The sequence below is a fragment of the Armigeres subalbatus genome, chromosome 3 (genome assembly GCF_024139115.2).
Source record: "Armigeres subalbatus isolate Guangzhou_Male chromosome 3, GZ_Asu_2, whole genome shotgun sequence".
Taxonomy (NCBI): domain Eukaryota; kingdom Metazoa; phylum Arthropoda; class Insecta; order Diptera; family Culicidae; genus Armigeres; species Armigeres subalbatus.
The window spans coordinates 344,677,065-344,703,251 of NC_085141.1; the positions used below are offsets into that span (position 1 = coordinate 344,677,065).

The 26,187-nt window shown below is 38.9% G+C and overlaps 1 protein-coding gene across 6 annotated transcripts in view; it reads left to right on the top strand.

Moving 5' to 3' along the window:
- The window catches only part of LOC134225927 (switch-associated protein 70-like), a 49,247-nt gene that overhangs the window by 13,409 nt on the left and 9,651 nt on the right, over positions 1–26,187 (top strand). The gene's annotated exons all lie outside the window — the stretch shown is intronic.

Sequence of the window (26,187 nt, forward strand, 5' to 3'; positions counted from 1 at the left end):
TCAAATTCAGCATGAGTTAGCAATTGCCCACACAACGGACTTGAATCCGTTAAAACTAAATCAATTGTAGAAGGATTTTGACTGGAAGAAAAACAAGTTGGTCCATTGGGATATTGAATAGTGTCCTGCGCGCTTGTTCCCAGGTTCATCACCATACCATCATCTCTGTCTGTTAGATAGCTATTCATGTGCTTCAATTTATTACGGTCTTGAGAGAAGCAAGATAAGAAAAATAGGTCGAATTACAATTTTAAATCATTGCTGTTAATGTATAACATCATTGTATCACCGTTTCATAGAGAAGTTCTTTTTTTTTGTTGGAAAGTTATACATAATGTCAACAACCTTACAATAACCTGAAGAGTGGAACGCTCATAATGGAGATGAATATTCTTATAACTAAAAGTACGTATTAATAAAGAGAACATTAACCGTACGTCTCAGACTAACCTCGTTTAAGTGATTTTTGCACACCTTTGCGCCGAGCAAACTTAAAATACGATACTGGCAATCAAGAAACTCAATCCCACACGTCGCGGGATAGCGAAAAATGGACAAAGCCACTTTTCTCGTTTGTCGTCTTGACCATCATCGTCATATCGTCAAAATCACTGAATTTAAAATTAATTGTGCGAATCATGCATGAAATGTCGTAAAGAACGGACACCATATCAGATTGCGTGCGTGGGCATTCTGCTGATTGCTTCTTCTGCACGCGGCGGTGCGGTGGCATAGACTAACTAACTATTGTATTGTTCCACAACAACCAGGTCGATCACGATCAGTCAGTAGTGGGCCTGATCCGATGGGAACTGCGATGTTATTTGGGTGGTGAATCACCAATAGGGTAGCCCAAAAACTCAATGTTGGACAAATTAGATCTCTAAAAGATTTTTCTCAACATTGTTTTTATTTTGAACACTCATTCTCGATGAAAAACTAGACTATACTTTGTACGAGTCTACTGCACTATACTACAAATTATTTGTTCATGACTCGTTCCTCACATTTGGAAAGTGATTTGCTGTGACGACAGTTGCACGCAACCCCCCGTGTCGTGGCTCGGACAAATATGCCTTAACTATCTATCATTCAATCACAAAAATGAATAAATAAAATAATGCTCACTTATAATTAGACAACCACTTTTCTCCGGTGTGGGCAAATATGGTGGTGGCTTCTAATACGCCAACGTTCAAGCTGGACCTGGATATGGAGCGTGCAAGCGTTTTCCCCCCCTATCCTCCTCCTGGGCAGTTAGTATTTCATACGGTAAATCGAATGAGTCGGTAGCCCGAGGTGGGACAGTAATTTACTGAAAGGAGTAAAAGGTGGTTTGACCATAAATCAATCGTTGGAGATCGATCAGGTTTGCTCGATTGGAGATTAAGTAATTAAACTTATATAAAATTCGATCTGTGTAGAACCTGGGCGGTGATGACTTTGCTAGTGACACACTTTTTTCTAGACAGCTACCGAACGTACTAACGAGCCGAAGGACTGTTGTGATGGGAATATGAATCACTCGATTGAAAATTTGAATTAGACATTTTATCCTGCAAATTATAAAAAAATGACGATACGATCGAATCTTTCGGAAATATTTGTGATAATTTTTGCAGAAAGCAGAACAAATCATTGACTAATTTAAAATAAGCAATTTTATTCAAAATTCTAGCCAACTATTTGTAACCCAGGTTAACACCATCACTAATGCGATAAGACCAAATATTTTTTGACGGCAATTTGCATCTACATTCGTACTAACGATCCTCAGAAAACATGTTGTTAATCGAGATCTCTGTAAGTGCGTTGGGCTATTGAAACTTACCAAAGTTCATTCATAACTAACTTATTTCTTATCGAAATGTCATAATTTTAATACGCTAAGCACATGACTCATATTCTGATCTCGCTCTTAGGGTTTTTTTTTACTAAACACATCATCCATTCCATAGGATCTTGAACTTGTTTGTTATCTTTGGAAATTTTGGTTTTAATGTGTTGAAAGGCCAGTATTCGGGATATGAGTCATGTTTGGCTTCTCAAAACGTTTGACTTCTCTTGGAATTAAAACGATACAGAAAAAAGAAACTTTAAAAACAGATCAACAACCTTCAGCTTCAGCTTTGTTATCGAACGTCCCATATATGTGTTGTTGGTGTTAGGAATCCTAACTGAGGTGCTTAAGAGTACGGATTTCGATGCCCCACGTTACAATGGTTTGTCTCTAAATACATTGTTGTAATAATATTTTATCATTATTATACCATCTGTTGCAGTCAGTTTAGTGTTTGATGGAAAACAAATGTTTTTTTTTTTGTGTAAATGATTTTTTGTTTATTTCGCAGTTGTCAAAATATTGTCCTTTTTCGGCGGAAGCGTAAGAGGTGCTTCCGACGATCATAAGCTTAAATTAGCATTATCATTAGCATTGAGCAATTCGCACAAATTGGTACAGGGGATGTCCAAAATAACTGGGATAGGCAAATTTTGGGCATAATTAGATGTGTTGTAACTATGTCAATTATTGTCCGATTTTGACAATTCAGAGATGCCTGAACTATAAATTTAATGTAGTTTCATGGAACTGACCATGGTCATCGGATACCGGAGATATTCCGGGTTTTTCGAAGGTAGGTTCAGAACCGTGAATTTGTGGTGGGTATTAGGATAAGTTGTGGTTAAACACAGAATAATATTAGTAACCACAAATAAAGTAGGGCTCTTTCTGATTGGAACCATATGTTGAAATTCGAAATCGGACCAGGATCAAGTGAGATATGGCCATTTGTTTAGAATCGGTGCCGATCGGGAGTTTTAAAAGGTACCAGGCCACAAATTCATTTGAATCAAACTTTTTGACCGATCTTCCATTATGATTACATTCCAAAAGTCTTCTGATACGTCAATAATGAAAAACCAATTAAAAAGACGGATCCTAAAGTCGCTGGGGTGCCCCCGGGGAACCTGTTGAGGGGACATTCTAGTTTTAGCGGCAAAACTGGTCATTCGACGGTTCGTTTTCATGGTTTTCTATCAGGAAGCGAGGTATGAATATAAAATGGACCATTGACGGCTTTGGCTGCTTCCGGGACCTACGGATTGTTCCCGGGGAACCAGTAGAAAGGGACATTTCAGTTTTAGCGGCAAAACTGGTCATTCGACGGTTCGTTTTTCATAGTTTTCTATTAGGAAGCGAGGTATGAATATAAAATGGACCATAGACGGCTTTGACCGCTTCCGGAACCTACGGATTGTCCTCGGGAAACCTGTAGAAGGGGACATTTCAGTTTTAGCGCCAAAACTGGTCATTCGACGGTTTGTTTTTCATGGTTTTCTATCAGGAATCAAGGTATGAATAAAAAATGGACCACTGGCCGTTTTGACCGCTTCCGGGACCTACGGATTGTTCGCAGGGAACTTGTAGAAGAGGACGTTTCACATTCTGCGCCAGAATAAGTCAATCGAGGGTTCTTTTCTCAAGTTTTTCGATCAAGAAGCGAGGAATAAATATTAAATGAATTTTACGATTACGATTAAACGAAATTTACGATTCTGATCACTTCCGGAACCTATGCATTGCTCCAAGGAAATCTGTTGAAGGAAACATTTCAGTTTTAGCGCCAAAACAAGTCACTGGACGGCTATTTTTTCATGGTTTTCTATCAGGAAGCGCAGTATGAATATAAAATGGACGACTCTGACCACTTCTAGGACCTACCAACTGTCCCAGGGGAACCTATAGAAGGAAGCATTCCAGTTTTTGCGCCAAAACTGATCATTCGAACGCTGTTTTTCATGGTTTTCGATCAGAAGCGATGTTTGAATATAAGATGGACTACTGACGATTCTGACTGCATCCGGGACCTACGGATTGTTCCAGGAGAGCCTGTAGAAGAGGACATTTCAGTTTGAGCGCCAAAAAAAATTAGATGACTCTTTTTTCATGCTTTGCGATCATGAAGCGAGGAATAAACATAAAATGGATTATTAGCGATTCTGATAACTTTCGGAGCCTATGGATTGCTCCAGGTGAACTTAAAGACGGGGACATTTCAGTTTTGACGCCAAAACTGGTCATTCGACGGATTTTTTTTTCATGGTTTTTGATCAGTAAGCGAGGTATGATTATAGAATGGACCATTGACGATTCTGACCGCTTCCGTGACTTATGGATTGACCCAGGGAAACCTGTATAAAAGGATATTTCAGTTTTAGCAGTAAAATCAGTCATACTTCATTTGGCGCTAAACATAAAGGTCCCCTTCTACGGGTTCCCCTGGAGCAATCAGTTGGTCCCGGAAGAAGCATATTCATACCTAGCTTCCTGTTAGAAAACTATTAAAAAAGAAACATCGAATGACTAGCTCTGGCGCAGATACAAAAATTCATCCTTCTGCAGGTATCCCTTGAGTAATCTGTTGGTTCCGGAAGCAAACAAAGTAGTCAATGATCTATTTTATATTCATTCCTTGCTTCCTATTCGAAAACCATGAGCTACGAGCCGTCGAAAAACTAACTTTGGTGCTGAAACTGAAATGTCCCCTTCGACAGGTTCCCTGGCGGACAATCCGTAGGTTCCGGAAGCGGCCAGAGTCGTCAATGGTCCATTCTTTATTTATACCTCGCTTCCCGACCGAAAACCATAAGGAACGAGCCTTTGAATGATTAGCTTTGATGGTTAAACTGGAATGTCCTCTTCTACAAGATCCCCTGGGACAATTTGTAGGTCCCGGAGACGGTCAAAATCGTCAATGGTCCATTTTATATTCATACCTTGCTTCCTGATAGAAAACCATGAAAACGAACCGTCGAATGACCAGTTTTGGCGCTAAAACAGAAATGTGTCCTTCTACGGGTTCCCCGGGGACAATCCGTAGGTCCCGGAAGCGGTCAAAGCCGTCAATGGTTCATGTTATATTCATACCCCGCTTTCTGATAGAAAACCATGAAAAATGAACCGTCGAATGACCAGTTTTGGCGCTAAATCTGAAATGTCCCCTTCTACAGGTTCCCCGGGAACAACCCGTAGGTCCTGGAAGCGGTCGAAGCCGCCAGTGGTCCATTTTATATCCATACCTCGCTTCCTGATAGAAAACCATGGAAAACAAACCGTCGAATGATCAGTTTTGCCGCTAAAACTGAAATGTCCCCTCAACAGGTTCCTGGGGACAATCCGTAGGTCCCAAAGCGATCAAAGCCGTCAATGGTCCATTTTATATTCATACCTCGCTTCCTGATAGAAAACCATGAAAACAAACCGTCGAATGACCAGTTTTGTTGCTAAAACTAAAATGTCCCCTCAACAGGTTCTCGGGGACAATCCGTAGGTCCCGGAAGCGGTCAAAGCCGTTAATGGTCCTTTTTATATTCATACCTTGCTTCCTGATAGAAAACCACGAAAAACGAACCGTCGAATGACCAGTTTTGGCACTAAAACTGAAATGTCCCCTTGTACAGACTCCCCGGGGGCACCCCAGCGACTTTAGGATTGATCTTTTTTGGTTTATCATTATTGACGTATCAGAAGATTTTTGGAATGTAATCATAATGGAAGATCGGTCAAAATTTTGATTCAAATGAATTTGTGGCCTGGTACCTTTCAAAACTCCCGATCGGCACCGATTCTAAACAAATGGCCATATCTCACTTGATCCTGGTCCGATTTCGAATTTCAACATATGGTTCCAATCAGAAAGAGCCCTACTTTATTTGTTGTTACTAATATTATTCTGTTTTTAACCACAACTTATCCTAATACCCACCACAAATTCACGGTGAAACTACATTAAATTTCTAGTTCAGGCATCCCTTAATTGTCAAAATCGGACAATAATTGACATAGTTACAACACATCTAATTATGCTCAAAATTTACCTATCCCAGTTCTTTTGGACATCCCCTGTAGGTGGTACAAGCCAAGACTACTGAATGATAGTAGCATCACTTTCATCCGTTGAAAAAAGATGCAGAGAACGCTATGACCTCTCATAGGTCATTGCGCGCGGCAAACCTAACCTCACTATTTTGACAGGTACTGGTCCTGTTGTTTACGTTTCGGACTTAGAACTTTTTTGATTCAAATTAAATCTGCATATTTCACGATGTTGAAGACATTCCGTACATTCCGCATTCATATATTGGTAATTATCGATGAGTTTAGGTAATTATCGATCAGAAATTTCAAAGAATGATAGAAGTATCTCAAAGTTAAAATAAAGTCGTCTGTAAACAGCAGGACCAATACCTGTCAAAAGTCGTGCGTGACGTCACTGTACAATGGAGTATAGCTGCCACGGGTAGAGGTGTGCGCCTGTCCAAAAATCGTCAGCGGCGGCGTTTGTCATAATTTTGGTCGGCGGCGGCGTTTCTTAATTTTTTTTGGATTTCATAGTAATAGGAAAATCAAGTTTTTCCAAAATATTTTTTTGAAGATTTTTTCAAGGGAATTTGTTGTTGGAATTTTTTTGGCATTTTTATGTGAAAATTCTTTGGAATTTTCATGAGACATTGTTCAGAATTTTCACTGGAATTTATTTTTAATTTCTATAAGAAATTGTTCAGAAAGTTTTTTGGAATTTCTATTGATTCTGAACTAGTTGTCCCGTCGAACTTCGTTTCGCCAAAGATTGATTATAAACTGTACATAAAATTTGTGTTTCATTAGTATGGGAGCCCTTCTCTTCTAGAGCGGGGAGGGGTCACGAACCACCATAGAAACATTTTTTGTCTTCTAAACCCTTCACATGCCAAATTCGGTTCCATTTTCTTGATTAGTTCTCTAGTTATGCAGAAATTTGTGTTTTATTTGTATGGTAGCCCCATTCTAATGCGGGAAGGGGTCTCAAACCATCTAAAGATCCTTCCCCGGCCCCAAAACCTCCCGCATAAAAAAAATCACACCGATCGGTTCAGTAGCTTCCGAGTCTATAAGGTTCAGACATACAGAAATTCATTTTTATGTATATAGAAGATTTACAAAAAAAAATCTTCGATGGGCATTCTATAAAATTCTATCCATGGGCAAGGAGTTTTCACAAGAAATTCTTCGGAATTTTCACGGAAAAATCTACAGAATTCAAAATGTAGATGTTAACAAAAAAATCTGGCAAACGGAAAATGGTTCAAAACTTCGAAAAGGAATTCCTTGAATTCCTTTTTTATTAAATTCATATGGAGAATTCTTCTGAATTCCACTAAAACCTTGGAATATCTACGCGAAATTCCAAAACTTTCACGGAAAACTTTTCGGTATTTGAACGTGATTTTTTGATTTGGAATTTTCATTGTCCATAAGAAATTCTTTTACAATTCCACTTTAAGCCGAAAGTCGTTGAGCCCAAATAAATGTTTGGAAAACGGAAAACGGTTTAGCTGAAAATTTTATTTGGGAAAAGCGTTTGCCCTAACAGGTCATTTGACCGAATAAGTCTGGCTGAATATGCCGTTCGACTGAAATAATCGTTTGACAGAAATTACCATTTCGGCACCAATATTTCAAAAGGGCGAAACTGCTTTTATAAACAAGAGCTTCTCACATCGATGGTGGACTAATTTAGCACCACTGATGGAAGCAGTGAATCCTCTTTCTTCATGCAGTGACGCTGGATTGCGTGGGTGGACTCTAATTTGTCCACCAGCGACGTGAGAAGCTTTTGTTTACAAAAGCAGTTTCGCCCTTTTGAAATGTTGGTGCCGATTTGTCCAAATGAGTCATGCGGCAGTAAATGCCATTTGCTACCCGGGTGCTATGGTCAAAAATGTCGACCCGTTTGGCCAAATGACTTTTTTTTTGGTTAAACTACCTTTCTGTCAGATTAGATGGCTAAAGAATCATTTCAGCAAATGGTATTTTCGGTCAAGTGACCTATTTATTTAAACGATTTTTTGGAACAAATGACCGATTCGGCCAAACGATATTTTCGACCGTATGCTCATTTTTTTGGTATTTGGTATGACCATTTCGGCTAAGCGACATTTTCGGCCAGATAGATTGCATTCGAACGATACATTCAGACAAACACCTTTCGACCATGCGGCCTTAACTCAATCGTCCCCTCCCGCCGTTTGACCGAAAGTCGGAAAGATATTTGTTCGAATGCCACTTGTCCGAAAGCATGTTAAGCCGGAAGTCATCTAGCCAAGGTTCATTTTCCCCCTAACTTTTATTAGACATTTATCAAAAACTAGTATTTTGTCCAGAAAAGTTGTTCGCTCTTACAAGTCATTTGACTGAAAATGCTGTCTATCCGGAATGGTCGTTTGGCTGAAAATGCCATTTGGTACAGAGGGTATTTTGGCAAGAAGAGTCATTTGGCCCGAAAATGTCTTTTCTGCCAAACAACCAATATGACCTTTCCGGCAAAACGATGTTTTCGTCAAAATGACCAGTTCAGTCTAACGGCACTTTCGGTTTATTTCCACCAAATGGCCTTTTCTGCCAAACGACCATTTCGGTCAAATAAGCTATTCGGCCAACCGACTTCTTCATTCAAAGGAAGTGTTCGGCCGGGGCATACGGCCAATCTGGCCAAATATCATTTTCGGCCTGTTGTGGCTTTTGGGCAAATTACTTTCTGACAAATAATCTTTCTTCTCGAAATAAACTGTTATTAATTTTGCGAAAAAAAATTTTCGTTACATGGAGGAACTCGAGCCCTCAATCTCTTACTCTCTAGATAAGCGTGATAACCACTACACGGCAAGACCACTTAATGGTTCACTTTGCGAAAAAAGCCATCAGAATCCCAACCAACCTTGGATGCTTGATTTTCCCAATCGCCACATGTGCTTTACTGTTGGATATTCAATCCACAGATGTGGTGAGTATATCAATTGGAAAACTCCACAGAAACTTCATTGAATCTTCAGAATTTCCACGGAAAATTCTGTGGACTTCTATAAATTTGAATTGGCGTAGAAAATTATAGATCAGCGGCGTGACAAATTTTAAACGGCGGCGCGGCGGCGCACACCTCTAGGCACGGGCGGTTTTGGGACTGTTAGGAAAAATGTTAGGAACGAGTATTGTCCGCAGCACCTTACGCTCAAACACTCCGAAAGCTCTCCGATCAGCCTCCTTTAACGTCCATGTCCATGTCTGGCCGTATAAAGCCACCGGAAGAATCAGAGTAGTATACATACAGCGCGAGTTTTGTTTTCGTTTGCAGACTACGGGACTTAAGCTGGTTACGAAGTCCGTAATAAGCCCTATTTGCAGCTGCAATACGCCTTTTCACCTCACGGGTAACATCATTATCGCACGTCACTAATGTTCCAAGATACACAAATTCTTCTACCACTTCAAATTTTTCACCATCTAGCACCATTTCGCTACCACCACCACTAATGAACCCACGTTGATTGTCAGCGACCATGTACTTCGTTTTTGCTGGTATTGATCCAATCCTCGTTGTCTCCCTCTTAAAAGGCACAAAAGCCTCTTCCATGGCACGGCGATCAATTCCGATAATATCGATATCGTCCGCAAATCCCAGGATCATATGCGATTTTGTGATAATGGTACCGCTTCTTTGCACACCAGCTCTCCTTATCGCTCCCTCGAGCGCTATATTGAACAGTAGATTCGAGAGTGCATCACCCTACTTTAATCCATCTGAAGTAACAAATTACGTCGATATTTCATCCGCAACCCTTACATTTGATTTCGATCCGTCCAACGTTATACGAATAAGCCATATCAGTTTCGCCGGAAAACCATGTTCAAGCATAATTTGCCATAATTCATTCCGTTTCACTGAATCGTACGCCGCCTTGAAATCAATAAACAGATGATGTGTCTGCAAGTTGTACTCCCGGAATTTATCAAGGATTTGTCTCAGGGTAAACATTTGATCCGTCGTTGATCGGCCCTCACGAAAACCTGCTTGGTATTCGCCGACGAAGGACTCTTCAAGCGGTCTCAATCTGTTGAACAGAATACGGGACATAATTTTGTACGCCGAATTAAGGAGGGTTATTCCTCGGTAATTGGCGCACTCCAGTCTGTGCCCTTTCTTAAATAGAGGGCAAATGAGGCCGTCCAACCAGCTAGCAGTCATTTCCTCGTCTTCCCATATTTTCGACATAATATGGTGCAGAACTTCATAAAGCTTCTCACTGCCGTGTTTGAGAAGTTCAGCCGGGAGCTGGTCCTTCCCCGCAGCCTTATTGTTTTTCAGCTCTTTAACAGCTTTTCCTCCATTAGTGTCCCATAATATGATTTTCTGCTCCATTCCATAAAGTACTTCAAACTTCTGTGATTTTTAAGGTGCCTCCCAACAAACGCGATGCAACAATCGTGACATGATTCTATCGCTTGGCGACTGCGATTCTGTCGCCGTTGTGTATGGAAGTGTAAATGGAACATTGCCTGCAGCGGTCGCCGTCGCGGCGATGGAATCGCTTAGGTCTGGCGTTAGCTGTCCCATACATAGTGTAAAATAATCGAAATTTTTTGGTGAGTCCACCTTTCTTCACTTGTCAGCTCACTTCCAGGCACATTCACAGTCTGCTCTGGACTGTCAATATTCAGTTGAATATTAGTCATTGAATATTTATGCACATTCTACAAATCGATAAATTATCTGAAATCTGAACACGCTTTTAATGAGTAAAGTATTTTATCCCATAGAACCATAGAACTGAATCCAATTTGCATCCGCGAGGCACTTTCAACGATAAACATCAATATAAACAATGTTAATTCTGTTTTTTTTTCTGCACATAGTAAGCACTCTCAGTGACAGTCGAATGAATGAGTTGGTGGAGCAGTTGTTTGACTATGTCATTCTATGTCATTCTATGTTTCTATGTTTCTATGTTTCTATGCGATGTTTATCAAAATTCGAACTGAATTTGCTTCATGAGGATGAATATTTTAACCTCTGAGTCCCATATATGTGGGGGAGCTGTATACCGCTGTATACAAGTTTGATAAATTTGTTATCATGGCTTGTTATGATTTAGAACAGTTTGTTTGGCCTTTCTGTTATCGTTGATCGTTATCTATTGAGGTCGATTTATGTAATCTCTGACCAGGAAGAAGACGGGACTGTGAGAGAGGGTCGGCATTAGCAGATTTCCATCATCCTGGTGGATTTATTCACCTAGCGGTATTATTAAAAAGCATTATTAAAAAGTATTCCGGCCATAACGATCTTGCCAATGCAACTTCTTCTTCTTCTTCTTTAATGGCTCTACATTCCAACTGAAACTTGGTCGGCTTTTCAACTTACTATTCTATCAGCATTTCTTTAGTTATTATTTGAAACTTTTTCTATGCCCGCCATTGCATGAGTATGTACCTTGTGTGGCATGTACAATGGATACACTATGCCCAGGATATCGAGAAAGTTTTCAACCCGAAAACATCCTAGACCGGACCGCAAATCGCCATCTCCGAATTGGCAATCCTACGCCTTTACTCGCAAGGCTACTGGAGACCCGTTGCAAGCAAATCGATTCAAGATAAGTGCCTAAAAGCTGAGTAAATTTTATTTTGCGCGCATATACTAACTACACACACAGACATCTCAATTGTCGAGCAGAGTCAAACATTTATATCCTTTGCATTACACCTTGTTGTACGCAAGTCAAGAATCATATCCTGAGAAACGTTTTTCACAACCAGTAACAAGAATGTACGTATTCTGAGGAATAAACTCAATTCATTTATAAATCTCCATTGGCTGTGATCAGGCTCCGATAAACGAAATATATTCCTCTTCTAACATTATCGTTATCAGTTGAGAGCGAATTCTTCATACTTGATCAACACATCTGTGGATTAAAATCGCAAGATACACATGAAAAAAATCTTTGCTGCCTCCCACGAATAAAATATTGGAGGAAAGTGTGTGAGGGCGATCATTTAGAGACGCAAAACAAATGACCAACATGGCACGCCGACTACCACGCTCCTGGATTGGAGGAGGACTGTTTATTGCGTCCAACGGTCAACGTGCGCTCTACTGGCGACCAAATAAGGTGACCCTTCTGGCTGTGAATATCATCACTCCAGTAGACACAATAAGATCACATCAAATAGGGCGCACTACTCGGGAATGGGAGTGAATCACAAGCAAAATGTATGGGCTTGAACAAAGAGCAAGTTCACGCTAAACGGCCAGAGTTGGATGCCCTAAAGAGGAAGTGATTGAACCGAAGAGGAAGAGCCGCCGCTCCCAGGAACGACCTTGACCGCCGTCATCGGACAATTTATTTTGCTCTCGTGTTTATCGCGCAGCAACAACCGATGGCGCCGATTTCTTTCCACTCCGCAGTCGGTCGCCACCAGAGTTGATTAAAAGAAATATGAACTTATGCCCATATTCGAAATGCGCGGTCCAACATCATCGCCAACGTGGTTGTGTGCAAAATATCTCGCATAAGCAACTGCCGCCGCCGGAAGCTCCGTTCCAAACCGAATGAATGGGCACACGTACAATGTCATGGGTGTTCGGGCTTTTGTTGTGTCATATTTTCAAAACATGATACTTGGACAAATTACTCTGTCATGACTGCGATTTTGCCTCGACAGTCCGACTGGTAACATCTAATGTTACTTATTTATGATAATGGTTCGTAATATGTCTACATGAACTTGATTAAATGAAAGGAACGCCTCGTAGAGCTCTGCTCCCATAATACTTAGAACTCCATTTTGGTCGAATCGTGATCAGTGTCATTAGTCAGTGTTACAGTAAACTGAACCGCTATGAACTAAGGGTATGTGACAGAAGAATTTTTTAGTGTATTGGGCTACACGGAGAAACATAATAATTGGAGAATGTCAATAAAATAATTCAGTATGTCAGCTATATTTTAATACCCAATATATCTTGTACGTAGTTACGTTTAATTTCGTTCAAACAAATGATGGCATTTTGGACTTACCGAATTATTAGGAGCAGAATTCTTTAAAATACCACATTCCCTCATTTTAAACCCATATTTCGAATTCCTTTGTTATCCTCAAACGCAACCGAACAGCTATAAAACAGCAATAACAGTTAAATCATTCCATCGTCTACCATCCATTGAGACCTATCTTGCTTATAATCCGGCATAAGTTCGGAAATTTCAGTTCCTGAAACGCGGCACTCAAAACACTATACCGCCATATAAGGAAAGTAGTTCTTCTGTCGGATAGCTAAATGGCGCCATCGTCGTCGCCATCCACCACCATCATCATCGTATCGTAGCACATAGTGCGGTGAGGTGCGCACTCCGTTCTAGAATTTCAGAACACAACGGAACACGGCTCGATTCTCAAGTCCTATCGGTTTTATCTAAAGCACACTTAACTGCAACAACCGTTCGTCTGTTCCTAGTAGATACGACCTAACACAGCGCAGTCGAGCAGAGAATCCGTTTCCATGAAAGGCTAAAAAGGATAAAGCGAGATTTATGTTGATGGGGTTTATTGTTCGCAGCCATGTAGAAGAGGGACTGCCTGATTTGCATACCACATTGACACCATATCAACGTCCGTCATCTTTCCGTCTTGGAGTGCTAACATGCGCCCGTTGGCGCAATACTTTTCGTTTTATTTTGATTCAACTTCGCCATTCATGCGGTATCCGTTGTGTACGTTCACGTACGCGGTCTGAACTTGAACAGGTCAGTTATTGAACAGCACTGGTAAGGTGTTCGGGGAGATCTACAAGGTTAAAAGATTGAATTTTGCTCTGAAGGATCAAGAGAAGTGCAAGGAGTAGCTTTTTGATTCGCAAGTATGTGGAATAACAGTGGATTAACACAACAGAAGACTTAAAATAAAAAAAAAACTTTGCGCATTATGCCGTTTGGAGGATGACACAAACGAAAATGAATTCAAATAGTACTTTGTGCAACTAGTTGCAAAAATATCGAGTTTTGCAACGAGTTGCACACGCTATTTATTGCAATGACGAAATATTAGCTTTTTATATGATAAATCAATACTAAAAGGGTACAGTCTAATTTAGTTCACATGATTATTCTTGCCAATAAATCATGCTGCTGCAGAGAACAATCAGATTTCATTATGGAGCCCAAATGATTTTTCATTATGGAGCCCAAATGAGTATTAAAATAAATTTACTCATTTCATAGGTAAGGAAAAGTAGGCAAAATAGTAGTTTGTGCAACTATGGTTCTGTTTTCTGCAATCGATTACAAAATTTATTCAGCATGACAGAAATATTGATAGGAGTATAGCCTCCCATCCCGGAACTATGACCACTTTCTTATCGAGCCAGGTTGACTTGCGCCGTGCCAAACTTCATGATTTTGCAAAACAGAAATGTGTTCGTAAAGTATTTGGTCCGTATGGTCGCATATTGGAACACCATGGAATGCTGATTTCCTGGTGAAAATGGCCACATTTTGATCAGTTCTGAACAAGCTTGACATTGAACATGGCAGTCATTGATATAGGGCACGCGCGGGTTGCTAGGGAAAATTCTTCTGAGTATTGGCGTTTACTGGTCTTGTTGTTAAGGATTTTGAAATTCAATCAAATTTCAATGAAGGTGTGAATACCTATGTTCAGCGTTCACAGAGTCGTGGCTATCATTGGGGCCTCTATCTAAATAGCTGGCGATTCCCATCACTTCCGACTCCAGAGTTCTAGTACAAAACAGCTGGGCACCAGTTATTTTGGCGTAATCGATAGGGGAGACTGGGTAGACTTGATCACCTTTTTTGATTTCCGATGTTTCACAGCCAAAAATAAATAAACAAACGCGATTTCCACACATACTCTCTAAGAAATATAGTATTTAACTTTACTGATGTATGACAGTCCTTAAATTTATTGTTGTTATTGATCAAGGAATGTAATTGTCGCTGAAAAATGCAAAAAACAAGCGACAAAAGAGAATAGCGATAACTCTTTGTCCTCATCTGCAGAGGATAAAGACATTGTTGCATTCCATTTTATTTGCAACAAACATGGAGAGGAAATTGTTGTGAACTTTTTAAACTGCGATAACTTGTATATTTCAGAAGTAAAACACAAATCATGTCAACAGATGGTTAAGTTTATGTCTAAGCTATGATAACTGATACTTATTTAACCAAAAACACTATCGGAAACCGACTACTTCTCAAAATGCGCGGCAGGCGATCATTGTCCTATTCTGTTGCAGTTTGGGACAAACGCTTATTGCGAGTTGAGTTTGTCCCAACATTTACAAGAGACGACAATGTTGTTGTCATTGGCAATGTTGTTATTTTACATTCCTTGTTATTGATACATAATCGATTTTTTAGAGTGCTGTCAAAAATCTACTTTTAAAATATTCGGAGGAAATTGATCCCTCTCCAAGAACTTGCTTTGATAAAATTAGAAAGGTGTCCTCAGATTTTTTAAATATTTTTTCTTCAAAATACGCGCAATTTTCGAATTGCTGTGCGTATACATGAACGATTTTTGTTATTGAGTGTCGAACATGCAATTTTAAAATTTGGGGAGACTTGATCCTCTTTTTATGATATCTACGCAATAAATAATTTTTCCTGCCAACCCTTCATCAAATCTGTCACATCTACAAAAAATTAGAAGGCTGATAACAGATTTATAATTTTTTTAATTTTTTCGCCAAATTTTTGTATAAGTGACTAATCGGTGTAGATATATGGATCGACATTTATCCATTCCAAGCTCCATCCGGATGTCGTTACTGAAAACTTTCAAGCTGAAGAAATTTGGTGTAGCTTATCCAAGGATTCCGCAAACAGCTTCAAGTCGTCCATAAACAAGGTGTGGCTTATGTTTGTACTATTTTCCCCCCTCTTCAAATGATAGCCATAGTTGTGTTGGTTGAGTTCTCTGCTAAGAGGGTTCATAGCAAGGCAAAACAATAGAGGACTTAAAGTATCGCCTTGGAATATGCTGCAGAGAGTCTTGGACCGTAACACCTTTTCTCCATCGGTAATGTGTAGGGATGTGCTCCACATCCCCATATAGCGTGCTGCATTAGCCTGATGACGTTACCGGATAACTTATACAACTGCATCACCTTAAGAAGGTACGAGTGAGGTACTGAGTCGTATGCCTTTTTATAGTCGATATACGCCATGCTCATGTTTCTTTGTTTGTGTGTGGCCTGCCCAACAACGACAGCATCAATCATGACCTGATCCTTGCAGCCTCGCGTGTTGCGTCGACAACCTTTTTCATTATTAATGAGATTTTCGGCCGAAGGCTGGTTAGTCCATTTGAACGCTGTCTTGACTTGACAATTAGTCTGAAACAATTAATGATTTGATTAAGAAATTCCTCCAGCAACTCCGTTCCATTAGTAATTCCTCCAGGAATTCTTTCAGAAGTTTCTTCAGAGGTTGCTTTGGAAATTTCCTCAAAAATTTGATGCCCTTGAATATTACTCTAAGTATTCCGTCGGAAATTCTTTTAAAAACCCTCATTTCTTAGAAAATTATTGAATGAATTCCTTGAGAAAATGCTCCATGGAGTCCTTCCTAAATTCTTCCAGGAATTTCAATGAAAATTTCAACAGCATCAGAAATGCTGAGAACTTGTCCAGGAGGTTTCTTGATCGAGTCCCTCAGAAATGGTCTCTGAAAATCTTTCAAAATTACTTTACGAATGTCTCAACATTGCAGGAGTTCCGTGGAAGATTTTTCCCGATTTTTTTTTCCATAAGTTCCTTCGGGAATTTTTGTCGAAATTCCTTTGAAGATTCTTCAAGAAATTTCATCGGAAATGGTTCTTAATAAAATTCCTCTTTTGGAAATTCATCCAGGATTTTCTTAAGAAATTTCTCCAGGAGTTACATCGAAAATTCATTCAAAAGTTACTACAGCATGTCCTTTAAGATTTCCTTTCAAGTTTCTTCCACGGATATTTTCATAAATTTTTTTAAAGAAATTTGCGAAAGAATTCCTGAGCAAATTCTCTATAAAACTTTCGGATCTTCCTTTGGAATACCTGTAGAACATTCAGAAGGATTTCCTAAGCATTTTGTTGAAGGTATTTCAAAGGAATATCTAATGGAATTTCCGAAAGAATTCCTGGAGGAACTTTCGAAGAAATTCCATGATGAACTTCTTAAAGAATTACTGCAGAAACTCCGTAAGCAATTTCTGTAACAATTTGTTATGGAATTCCTGTATATCCAAAGAAATTGGAGGAATTTCTAAGGCATTTTCTGAGGGTAGATCGTGAACAACATCTAGAGCATGTCCTTTGAAAATTTCTGCAGAAAGTCAGATTTTGAAAGAATTTCCGAATGCATTTCTGAAGCCTGAAGGAGGAGTTTATTCGAGAATCGTTCTAACAAAATGTTTGGAAAATTCCCAAAGGAAGAATCTAGGAAATTGAGAATTTGGAGGAATTTAAGAGAGAATCTTCCGAAAAAATCCTGGAGTAATTTCCGTGGCAATTCCTGAGGAAAGTAAATAAGCAACATTTGGAGAAATTTCTCATGAAATTGTTCAAAAAACATTCCGAGGATAATTTAGGAAGGACTCTATGGAAAAAAATTGTGAGGAATTCTAATAGAAATTTTCTAAGGAATTCCTTTTCTTCTATTATTACTTAAAGAAATTCCTGGCGGGATTCCTTTAAGAATTTACAAAGAAAAATTCGACGGAATACCTGGAAGAAATTCAAAAGAAATTTCTGAAGAAATTTTCGAAGTAACTCTAAAAGATTTCCTGGAGGAATTCCAAATGGAACTCCAGGAAATTTCGGGATTAATGTCCTATGGAATTTCTGGAGGAACTTTCAAAGGAATTTTGGGAAGAATTTCTGGAAGGATTTTTGAAGGAACTTCGGGAGGAATTTCTGTAGAAGCTGGGAAAATACAGGTAATTGCTGAAATTATCTCCTATGGAACTTCTGATGGAATTTCCAGAGGAACTGTTGAGGGAATTCCCGAAGGAGTTCCAGGAGGCAATCCCTGAAGGTAGTTCATAAACAGCATCTCGGGAAATTTTCGAATTATTTTGGAGGAATTTTAAATGAATTTCGCGAAGCATTTTAGGAAGAATTTTCAAATTTTCGTGGCGATTTCTGAGGGTAGTTCAGAATTATTTACGCTTATTTGAAAAAAGTTCCTAGATTTGATAATTTGAATTTTTTTTTAAATGTTTTTTGTTTTTTGGATAACTTTGATCATCAAACGTGTCGATCATTTATCTATTAAAAATTATATATAAAAAAACCCTGATTAATCCACCTAGCGGTGATGGTGCCTTTCTCGTGCATTATAAAAATAGTATTTTTGCCATTACTTTTGAGCCCATAGTCCGATCTAGCCAGTTTTTAATAAGAAACAATGGTAGAGTATCCTGCGTCGAATGCAACTTATTGCGAGTAAATCGGTTAATGATAAGTGCCTGAAAAATGAGTGACATTGTTTTACTCAATTTTTCTATAAAAAGTGGTTGTTTGGACATAACTTCCGAGCCTATAGTCCGATCTGACAAATTTTTAATAGGAAACAATGGTATAGTAACTTGCGTCGAATGCAACTTGTTGCGAGTACATCGGTTAAAGATAAGTGCCTGAAAAATGAGTGACATTTTTTTTTTGGGCGGGTGCGCACAGACACACACACACATACACACACACACACACACACACACACACACACATACACACAGACATCACCTCAATTCTTCGAGCTGAGTCGATCGGTATATAACACTACGGGTCTCCGGGCCTTAAATAAAAAGTTTGTTTTTGGAGCGATCATATAGCCTTTACCGTAAACTTAGTATACGAGAAAGGCAAAAAGAAATCAACTCGCTGATGTAGATGAAACAATAGAAGAACTAACCAAACAAAATTAAGATAAAATCGAACTTTTTAGGGAAAACTCGAAGACCCATAGTGTGGACCGTGGACCTCCGGTAATATGACCGTTTTTAATTTGAACACTTTTTCATTTGAACCCCGTTGGATTGAACACACACTCGGAAGCCTCCTTTCAAGAGGCTCGGAAGCCTCCTTTCAAGAGGCTCGGAAGCCTCCTTTCAAGAGGCTCGGAAGCATCCTTTCAAGAGGCTCGGAAGCCTCCTTTCAAGAGGCTCAGAAGCCTCCTTTCAAGAGGCTCAGGGGCCTTCATTCAAGAGGCTCGGAAGCCTCCTTTCAAGAGGCTCAGGCCTCCTTTCAAGAGGCTCAGGAAGCCTCCTTTCAAGAGGCTCAGAAGCCTCCTTTCAAGAGGCTCAGGAAGCCTCCTTTCAAGGGGGCTCAGAAGCCTCCTTTCAAGAGGCTCGGAAGCATCCTTTCAAGAGGCTCAGGAAGCCTCCTTTCAAGAGGCTGGAAGGCTCCTTTCAAGAGGCTCAGGAAGGCTCCTCTCAAGAGGCTCAGAAGCCTTCTTTCAAGAGGCTCAGGAAGGCTCCTTTCAAGAGGCTCAGAAGCCTCCTTTTAAGAGGCTCAGAAGCCTCCTTTCAAGAGGCTCAGAAGCCTCCTTTCAAGAGGCTCAGAAGCCTCCTTTCAAGAGGCTCAGGAAGCCTCCTTTCAAGAGGCTCGGAAGCCTCCTTTCAAGAGGCTCAGAAGCCTCCTTTCAAGAGGCTCGGAAGCCTCCTTTCAAGAGGCTCGGAAGCCTCCTTTCAAGAGGCTCAGAAGCCTCCTTTCAAGAGGCTCGGAAGCCTCCTTTCAAGAGGCTCGGAAGCCTCCTTTTAAGACGCTCGGAAGCCTCCTTTCAAGAGGCTCGGAAGCCTCCTTTCAAGAGGCTCGGAAGCCTCCTTTCAAGATGCTCAGAAGCCTCCTTTCAAGAGGCTTGAAAGTCTCCAAAAATCCTCGAAGTCTTGTGGGAAGCTACGGAAATTTCAGATTTTTTTAGAGAGCCAGATATCTCGTTAGTTTTCAGGTCCGCTTATAATATACTATCTTTTGAAATACCGCCGTTGGGGTGACAATGGATCAAATAGGAGTGAGAATGGGTCACTGTTTCAACTACTTAGAATGCTTGTAGAATAGACTAAATATATCTGAGGACAAAAAAAACTAAATTACAAGACACCTTTTTGAACGATTTTGTTATCCGACCTTTAGACTGTCGGTAAGAGCGATGATCCATTCTCACCCCCAGACGCATTGTCACCCCCGATTACGGTACGCTTATTTTCATTTACAGCGAAAAGTAGGGGGTACCTCAATGAAAGCTTAAGTTTAAAGGGGTACCTCTCAAGAAAAGGTTGAGAATAGCTATCATAGAGTAACCAGAAGTTCAAATTTAAAAGTAAACCCCGTTAATATAAGTGAGGTACCGTTCAAATGATCGGGGGTCCACGGTATACTAATCGACTAAGCTAGATGAACTGAGTAAATGTCTATCTGCTGTATGTGTATGTTTGTGTACGTATGTGTGTGGTAATCCTTACCCGATATTCTCGTAACAAGTTGCTAAGAATTATTAAACTATCGGCCATTTAATTTTAAAATCATGAAGAAAATGGTAAAATTTAAACTTTGTAACCTTTTCAAAGCAAGCGTCTTTAAACGCCTTTTGATAGGCAATTATAGTTTAAATCCCTTTCACTGCGGCGATGTGCACCGATTGTTTCGAGAAACGCATCATCACCGCTAGTGGAATTATCTGGGTTTTCCACAATAAAAATCAAAATTTGGATACACAAAATATAGATCAACCAAGAAAGTAAGATTAATTATCATGCAAGTACGCAAGGTACGAGCTTATTTTTTTATATTTGATTTGAGTGCTTTTTTTGCAGCTTGCTGTGAGTTTGAAAATTAACGTTGATATTATTTTCTAAATTTTGGCGATAAATAAATGCAAATTCATCCAAAGATTATATCATTCAGTAGCAAATTTAGTCAAGATTAAGATACCTAACTAATCTACTTATCAAGAAACCTAGTATTGGTGATGAAGAGCCGCGAATAAGTTTAAAAAAGGGGCGGAAAACATTTTTTTCAGTTTTCAAAAATTAAATTCAATATGTCAGGAAAACGGTAATACTTAGGAAAATATATACTAGCTTGTTTAAAATTGACCCAGGAATATAAAATCGACGTCAAATACAAGTGTTTTCTTAGAAATAGTTTATATTTAAAAAAAAAATGAGGCAAAAATGCCTTCTTCTAAAACTTTTTTTATTTTAGACTGCTCCATCAATCTGATGTCGTTAAAATGTAATATTTTCTCCATAAAACCCCTATGATTTCTATATAAATCGTGCTCAGACAGTTTTTTCGAACAATGAAGGGCTCCGAGTTACAATTTTTTTAAATTAAGTTGCTCGAAAACACATACGACCTTTTTATACATTACTCGAGGATAAATTTTTATTAAATTAGTAGAAAATGGTCAGCCTGGTGTGCTGAAAATATGTTCAATATTCATTCAAAATCAATGTTAAAAATTCGTTATTTTCGTATTATTCAGCGTAGAATCCGTTTAATAGGAAATGACAAGCACAAATGAACCGTTTGTTTGAGAAACTGGATATGTAACATTTTTGGTCAAAATGAGATTTTTATATATTCTGAATCCTCGTCCAAAAATACGTATTCTGGCAAAAAATACGAAAAAAAAATTTTTTTGTTCAGGAATGTATGAAATTTTTTTCGTTTGTTTGAGAAACTACATATGTACACGTACTTTGAAGAGCAATTGTGAAGTACTGCTTACATTTTTTGCACTGGAGGTACCCCAGGGTGTTGAATTTTGCCAAAAACTATTGATCTGTATCAAAGAAATCGAAAGATTCGGTGTAAATTTGTTCGAAAACAGTTTTTTGTTGTTTTCTCGAAATAGTGTAAAATGGACTTATGCAGTTGTCATAAGACGAGTTTGTACAATCCCATTGAATTCCACCACTTAATTGTATCTTGACAGATACGTATTTCGACCTCAACAGTAAGGCCGTCTTCAGTGTCTCGTACTTGACTCGACTCGGCAAGTCGAGTCAAGTACGAGACACTGAAGACGGCCTTACTGTTGAGGTCGAAATACGTATCTGTCAAGATACAATTAAGTGGTGGAATTCAATGGGATTGTACCACCCCCCTGGCGTCCTATACTATCACAAGGGGTTTGACTAAAGACACTATAAACAAAGACGGGAAATGTTCCAATTGGAATTCCAAATTACTGTCAGTGCTATTCCAATCGAGCAGAAGACCTGTCATTCCAAAAAATCACGCAGAACATTTGGTAAGGGCTAATTTAACTTCCGCAAAAAACATGTTTAAATTATTGTTGTAATATTTTTGGATCAATGTAGCCTAATAAACCCCTACAAATGGTAGAAAATGACTCTCAACTTGTTTATATTGTATTTGCTATCTGATTTGCGTGGGTATAAGCGTTACTAATCATTTTTTGAAATTAGGAAAATCACTTACACCAATTTGAAAACTTTATGCAATATGAGCAGTGTTGCGCATTCAGGGTTGCCTGTCGAATTATTTGCTCAGGGATCAGATTTCGCGTCTTTGTATATAGTGTCTTTAGGTTTGACAATAGCCACCATGTCCACGGACGGTAGCTCATTACCGTCCGTTGTTATTGTACGAAAATAAACATCATGTATTTTGTTTACTATTTGTTTTGGTTAAATCTGAAAATTGTTTTCAAAATAATTTGCAAGATTTACATCTTTGGCCATGGGAATTATGTTATTTGATGATAAAATATAATAAACCTACGAATTGGAGTGAATCGACAGGTGAAATCAAACGCTACACGAAATCATATTTCGTAACTTGTTCCCCCGCTCCAAATCAAACAAAAGATATTATTATTGTTTATACTGTGGCGAGCTTTACAGTTGAAATGGTCCGGGGATGCAAATCTAACAACATTCATTAGTGAAATTGAAAAGAAATAAATGGTGTGCTGAAAGATGTTTTAGGATTATATTTACATGACCATAAAAGCTGGTATTATTTTTGACCAAATTGAAAATGTGTAGCCAACAATATTTTGGATAAAATCTAGTGGTTTGTAAACGCACGATTCGGAAGAAGTACTTTTCAAAATGTATGCTGGACATATTCATGAAGATGTTCGCTACGCTGAGAAGCACCTCTTGCCACGGGGTTGGTATAAACTCGTCTTATGACAGGTGAAAACATTCCACTAAAAAGCTCAAAATAATTTTCTTGACTCAAACAAATTATTCAAATGTGGCACGGCACGTATAAACGTTTATGTTTTGGATCGGTCCACCTCCAAAATTAGCCAGTAAAGGTAAAGGCATTTTTACGACTTTGACTTTACTTTCCTTTCGTTTGCGACAACGCCTTAGTAACGAGACATTTCCATTTTTAACTCGTATTAGTATCCTCGATTGTATACGATCATACGGCTCGCCAGCAATCCCATTCAGACCTACTTATATTTCTCCTTCAGCGCGTTCGCGTTTAAGCTCTGACGGTGACGGGGTAACTCTAGTGCCTCAACTATCCGCATTTCGTTCCATTTTTTTTTACTTTTCATACCGAATATTCTATCATCCTCTTGTTTTGACATCGCTTCGAAGCAATGAGTTCCTTCTATCCACTTCACACATAACGAGTTCGTATTGCTCTTGAGCAATATTTTCGTCTAACAATGTAAGCGCAAACCTATCGTTGAGGAAATCATAGAAGTACACCATTAGTTTTCTTTCGTTCCAGGTCACTGGTAGAGTGGTAGGTGACGGGATGGGCCAACTCTAGGCCGCATTTCTCCTGCTGTGTATGAACGCTCCATTCCATGTTTCCGCAAACATCTTCGGCATATTCCAAGTTTAAACTGGCGCCCGCCTCGTCTCGTTGTATGTACGCCGTATTCTCGTGGTGCCTGTAGAATCATCGATCCACAATATCTAAGATCTGACATGGGTGTTGACAAAACCCTTTCCCTGTATCTTTCTACTGTATCTTACCCGATCAAGTTTAGCAGTGATAGGTAATTTGCAAACTAGTTCCTGCATTAGCACATAATTATTACGTTCCCGACGTCGATTGAAGAGCACAAGTGCTGCACATTTCTGATAATCATCTCAGATTGAGCTTCCATACACTGGTGCCCTTCGATATAATTTCAGGACACATAAGAAATTATCGTCCCGCTTGCGCTGATAAAGCGTCGTTCTTCATACAATTTCTGTGTGGAATCAGGTTATTTTCATTTTTATAGACACACATATGTCAGTGGTCAGTTGCTATCGCATTCCCAGCCTACGTCATCTTATGAATCTCCGTCTTCGTCATCTGATGAGTAGTACTCAATGTCAGATTATCTTCATGTTCCTCACCTTCCGGATCCTTTTCCGACGTACGTTTCTGTAACAAAGTTTTCACCTTAGTTAACCGATCGGTCACTCTCGCCCGTGGTACTGGACAGCTTCACACTCTCGTAATTTCTTCCATTACCTCGAACTTCTTCATGAACTTAGTAGAAATACCTAGTAAATTTTTTTGTAACATTGAATACATCCGTTTGTTCTACTTTTGTAGATGATGAAATTTCGGTAGGCCGCCTAATACATGCAGAAAGGGCTACCTTCTTGATGGCAGGATGCAGCATTGTCATTCCTCCTTTCTTAGATAATAATATCAATAACTCTGATTATCATCAGTTTAAATTTTTTATGTTTATTGTTTGCTCAATAAACCTGCATATTGTACGTAATTTGTTTGATGTGAACTCAACTGAAGCACAGAAGCGTCTGAAGTATTTGATTATTCGTTAAAGATGGTGAAATAAACAACATTTTTCGCATCGATGATCATGATCAAGTATCGATCGAATCTTAACACCTCCGCGAATGAAACTGTGATTGCCGGTTGTGTTTGACTACATAGATCACTAATAGACAGGTCAAGGCGACCGCAATGCGACAGGGGTCTTTGAGTTCGGCTAAAGATTGGTAGGCGGTAAAGAGCTGACCATATCTGTGTGGAAATTGGCGAGATGCTATCCGGATACATGCAGATTATTCCTGGTGTCCACCAAGCAAGCAAACAACCAACCAACGTGATGGAGTTAATCAAGCAAATGATGATGTCTGCTCTGGGTGTCGATGATGTATTTGGTAATCCAATCAGAAACTTGTTTGCAATTTAGTACGAATTAATTAGAGATGATGCTATGACCTTTATGCGGAAATTATTATTAGAGATATTTGATTGATTTTCCTAATCGAAAATATATTTCACTGGGTTTGGTTTGATAAGATATAAATTTAAAATCTTACAATAGAAACCTACTTTTATAATGAAAATAGATAGATCTAAAAATAAAATCTATATCTTATCTCTATATACATAAAAATGAATTTCTGTCTGTCTGAACCTTATAGACTCGGAAACTAATGAACCGATCGGCGTGAAAATTTGTATGCAGAGGTTTTTGGGGCCGGGGAAGGTTCTCAAGATGGTTTAAGACCCCTCCCCGCTTTGAAAAGGGGGGCCCCATACAAATGAAACACCAATTTCTTCATAACTTGAGATCTAATCAGAGAAAAAATCAATTTTAGGCGAAACGAAGTTCGTCGTGTCTGCTAGTTACAAATAAATGGAAGATAAACAATAATATAGCTCTAAATATAAAAAAAAATAATTACAATGAGCCACCATCGCTCGCTGGACTGAATAATTCAAGCGCAAATGTGTGAATCACAAGAAGATAATGAAAATTAACCTAGCCGAAACAGTGCTCATTCTAAAACACTTTGAGTTTCAGACATTCTATGTTCACGTATTTCAGAGCGGAAGTATAAATGCTCCAGCGAAAAAGCGAAATTGTAAAATTACCAATATTATAATTATTATTGTTTTTTTTATTAAATAAATTTGCATTTAAAGCTGACTATATAAAAAGTGTGTAAATGCAACAAAATTGGTAAAAATATGTCCATACATATTTTGTAAGTTTTTGCCTTTCGTATGACTTGATTAGAAATCCCAAAATTTTTAATCGCTTGCAAAGCAAACACAGATCCCGTATAGAAAAAATAATCGATTATGTTCTATTTTGGATTTTGAAGCACAGGCTGTTGCTTCCACATTTCAATTTTTGTCGTTTACGATCCTTTTTTCCAGTGAATTACGATAACCTAACTGAACATTCACAAAAATATAAAGATAAGTTTGATTCCAGGTATTTGTTGTAAAAGTTCAGTTCATACTCGTGATAATGCTCTGTGTGAAACGCATCAGATAGGCATATTGGATTTCAAATTTAATTACGGATCGCTCATTTTTCCACCGTT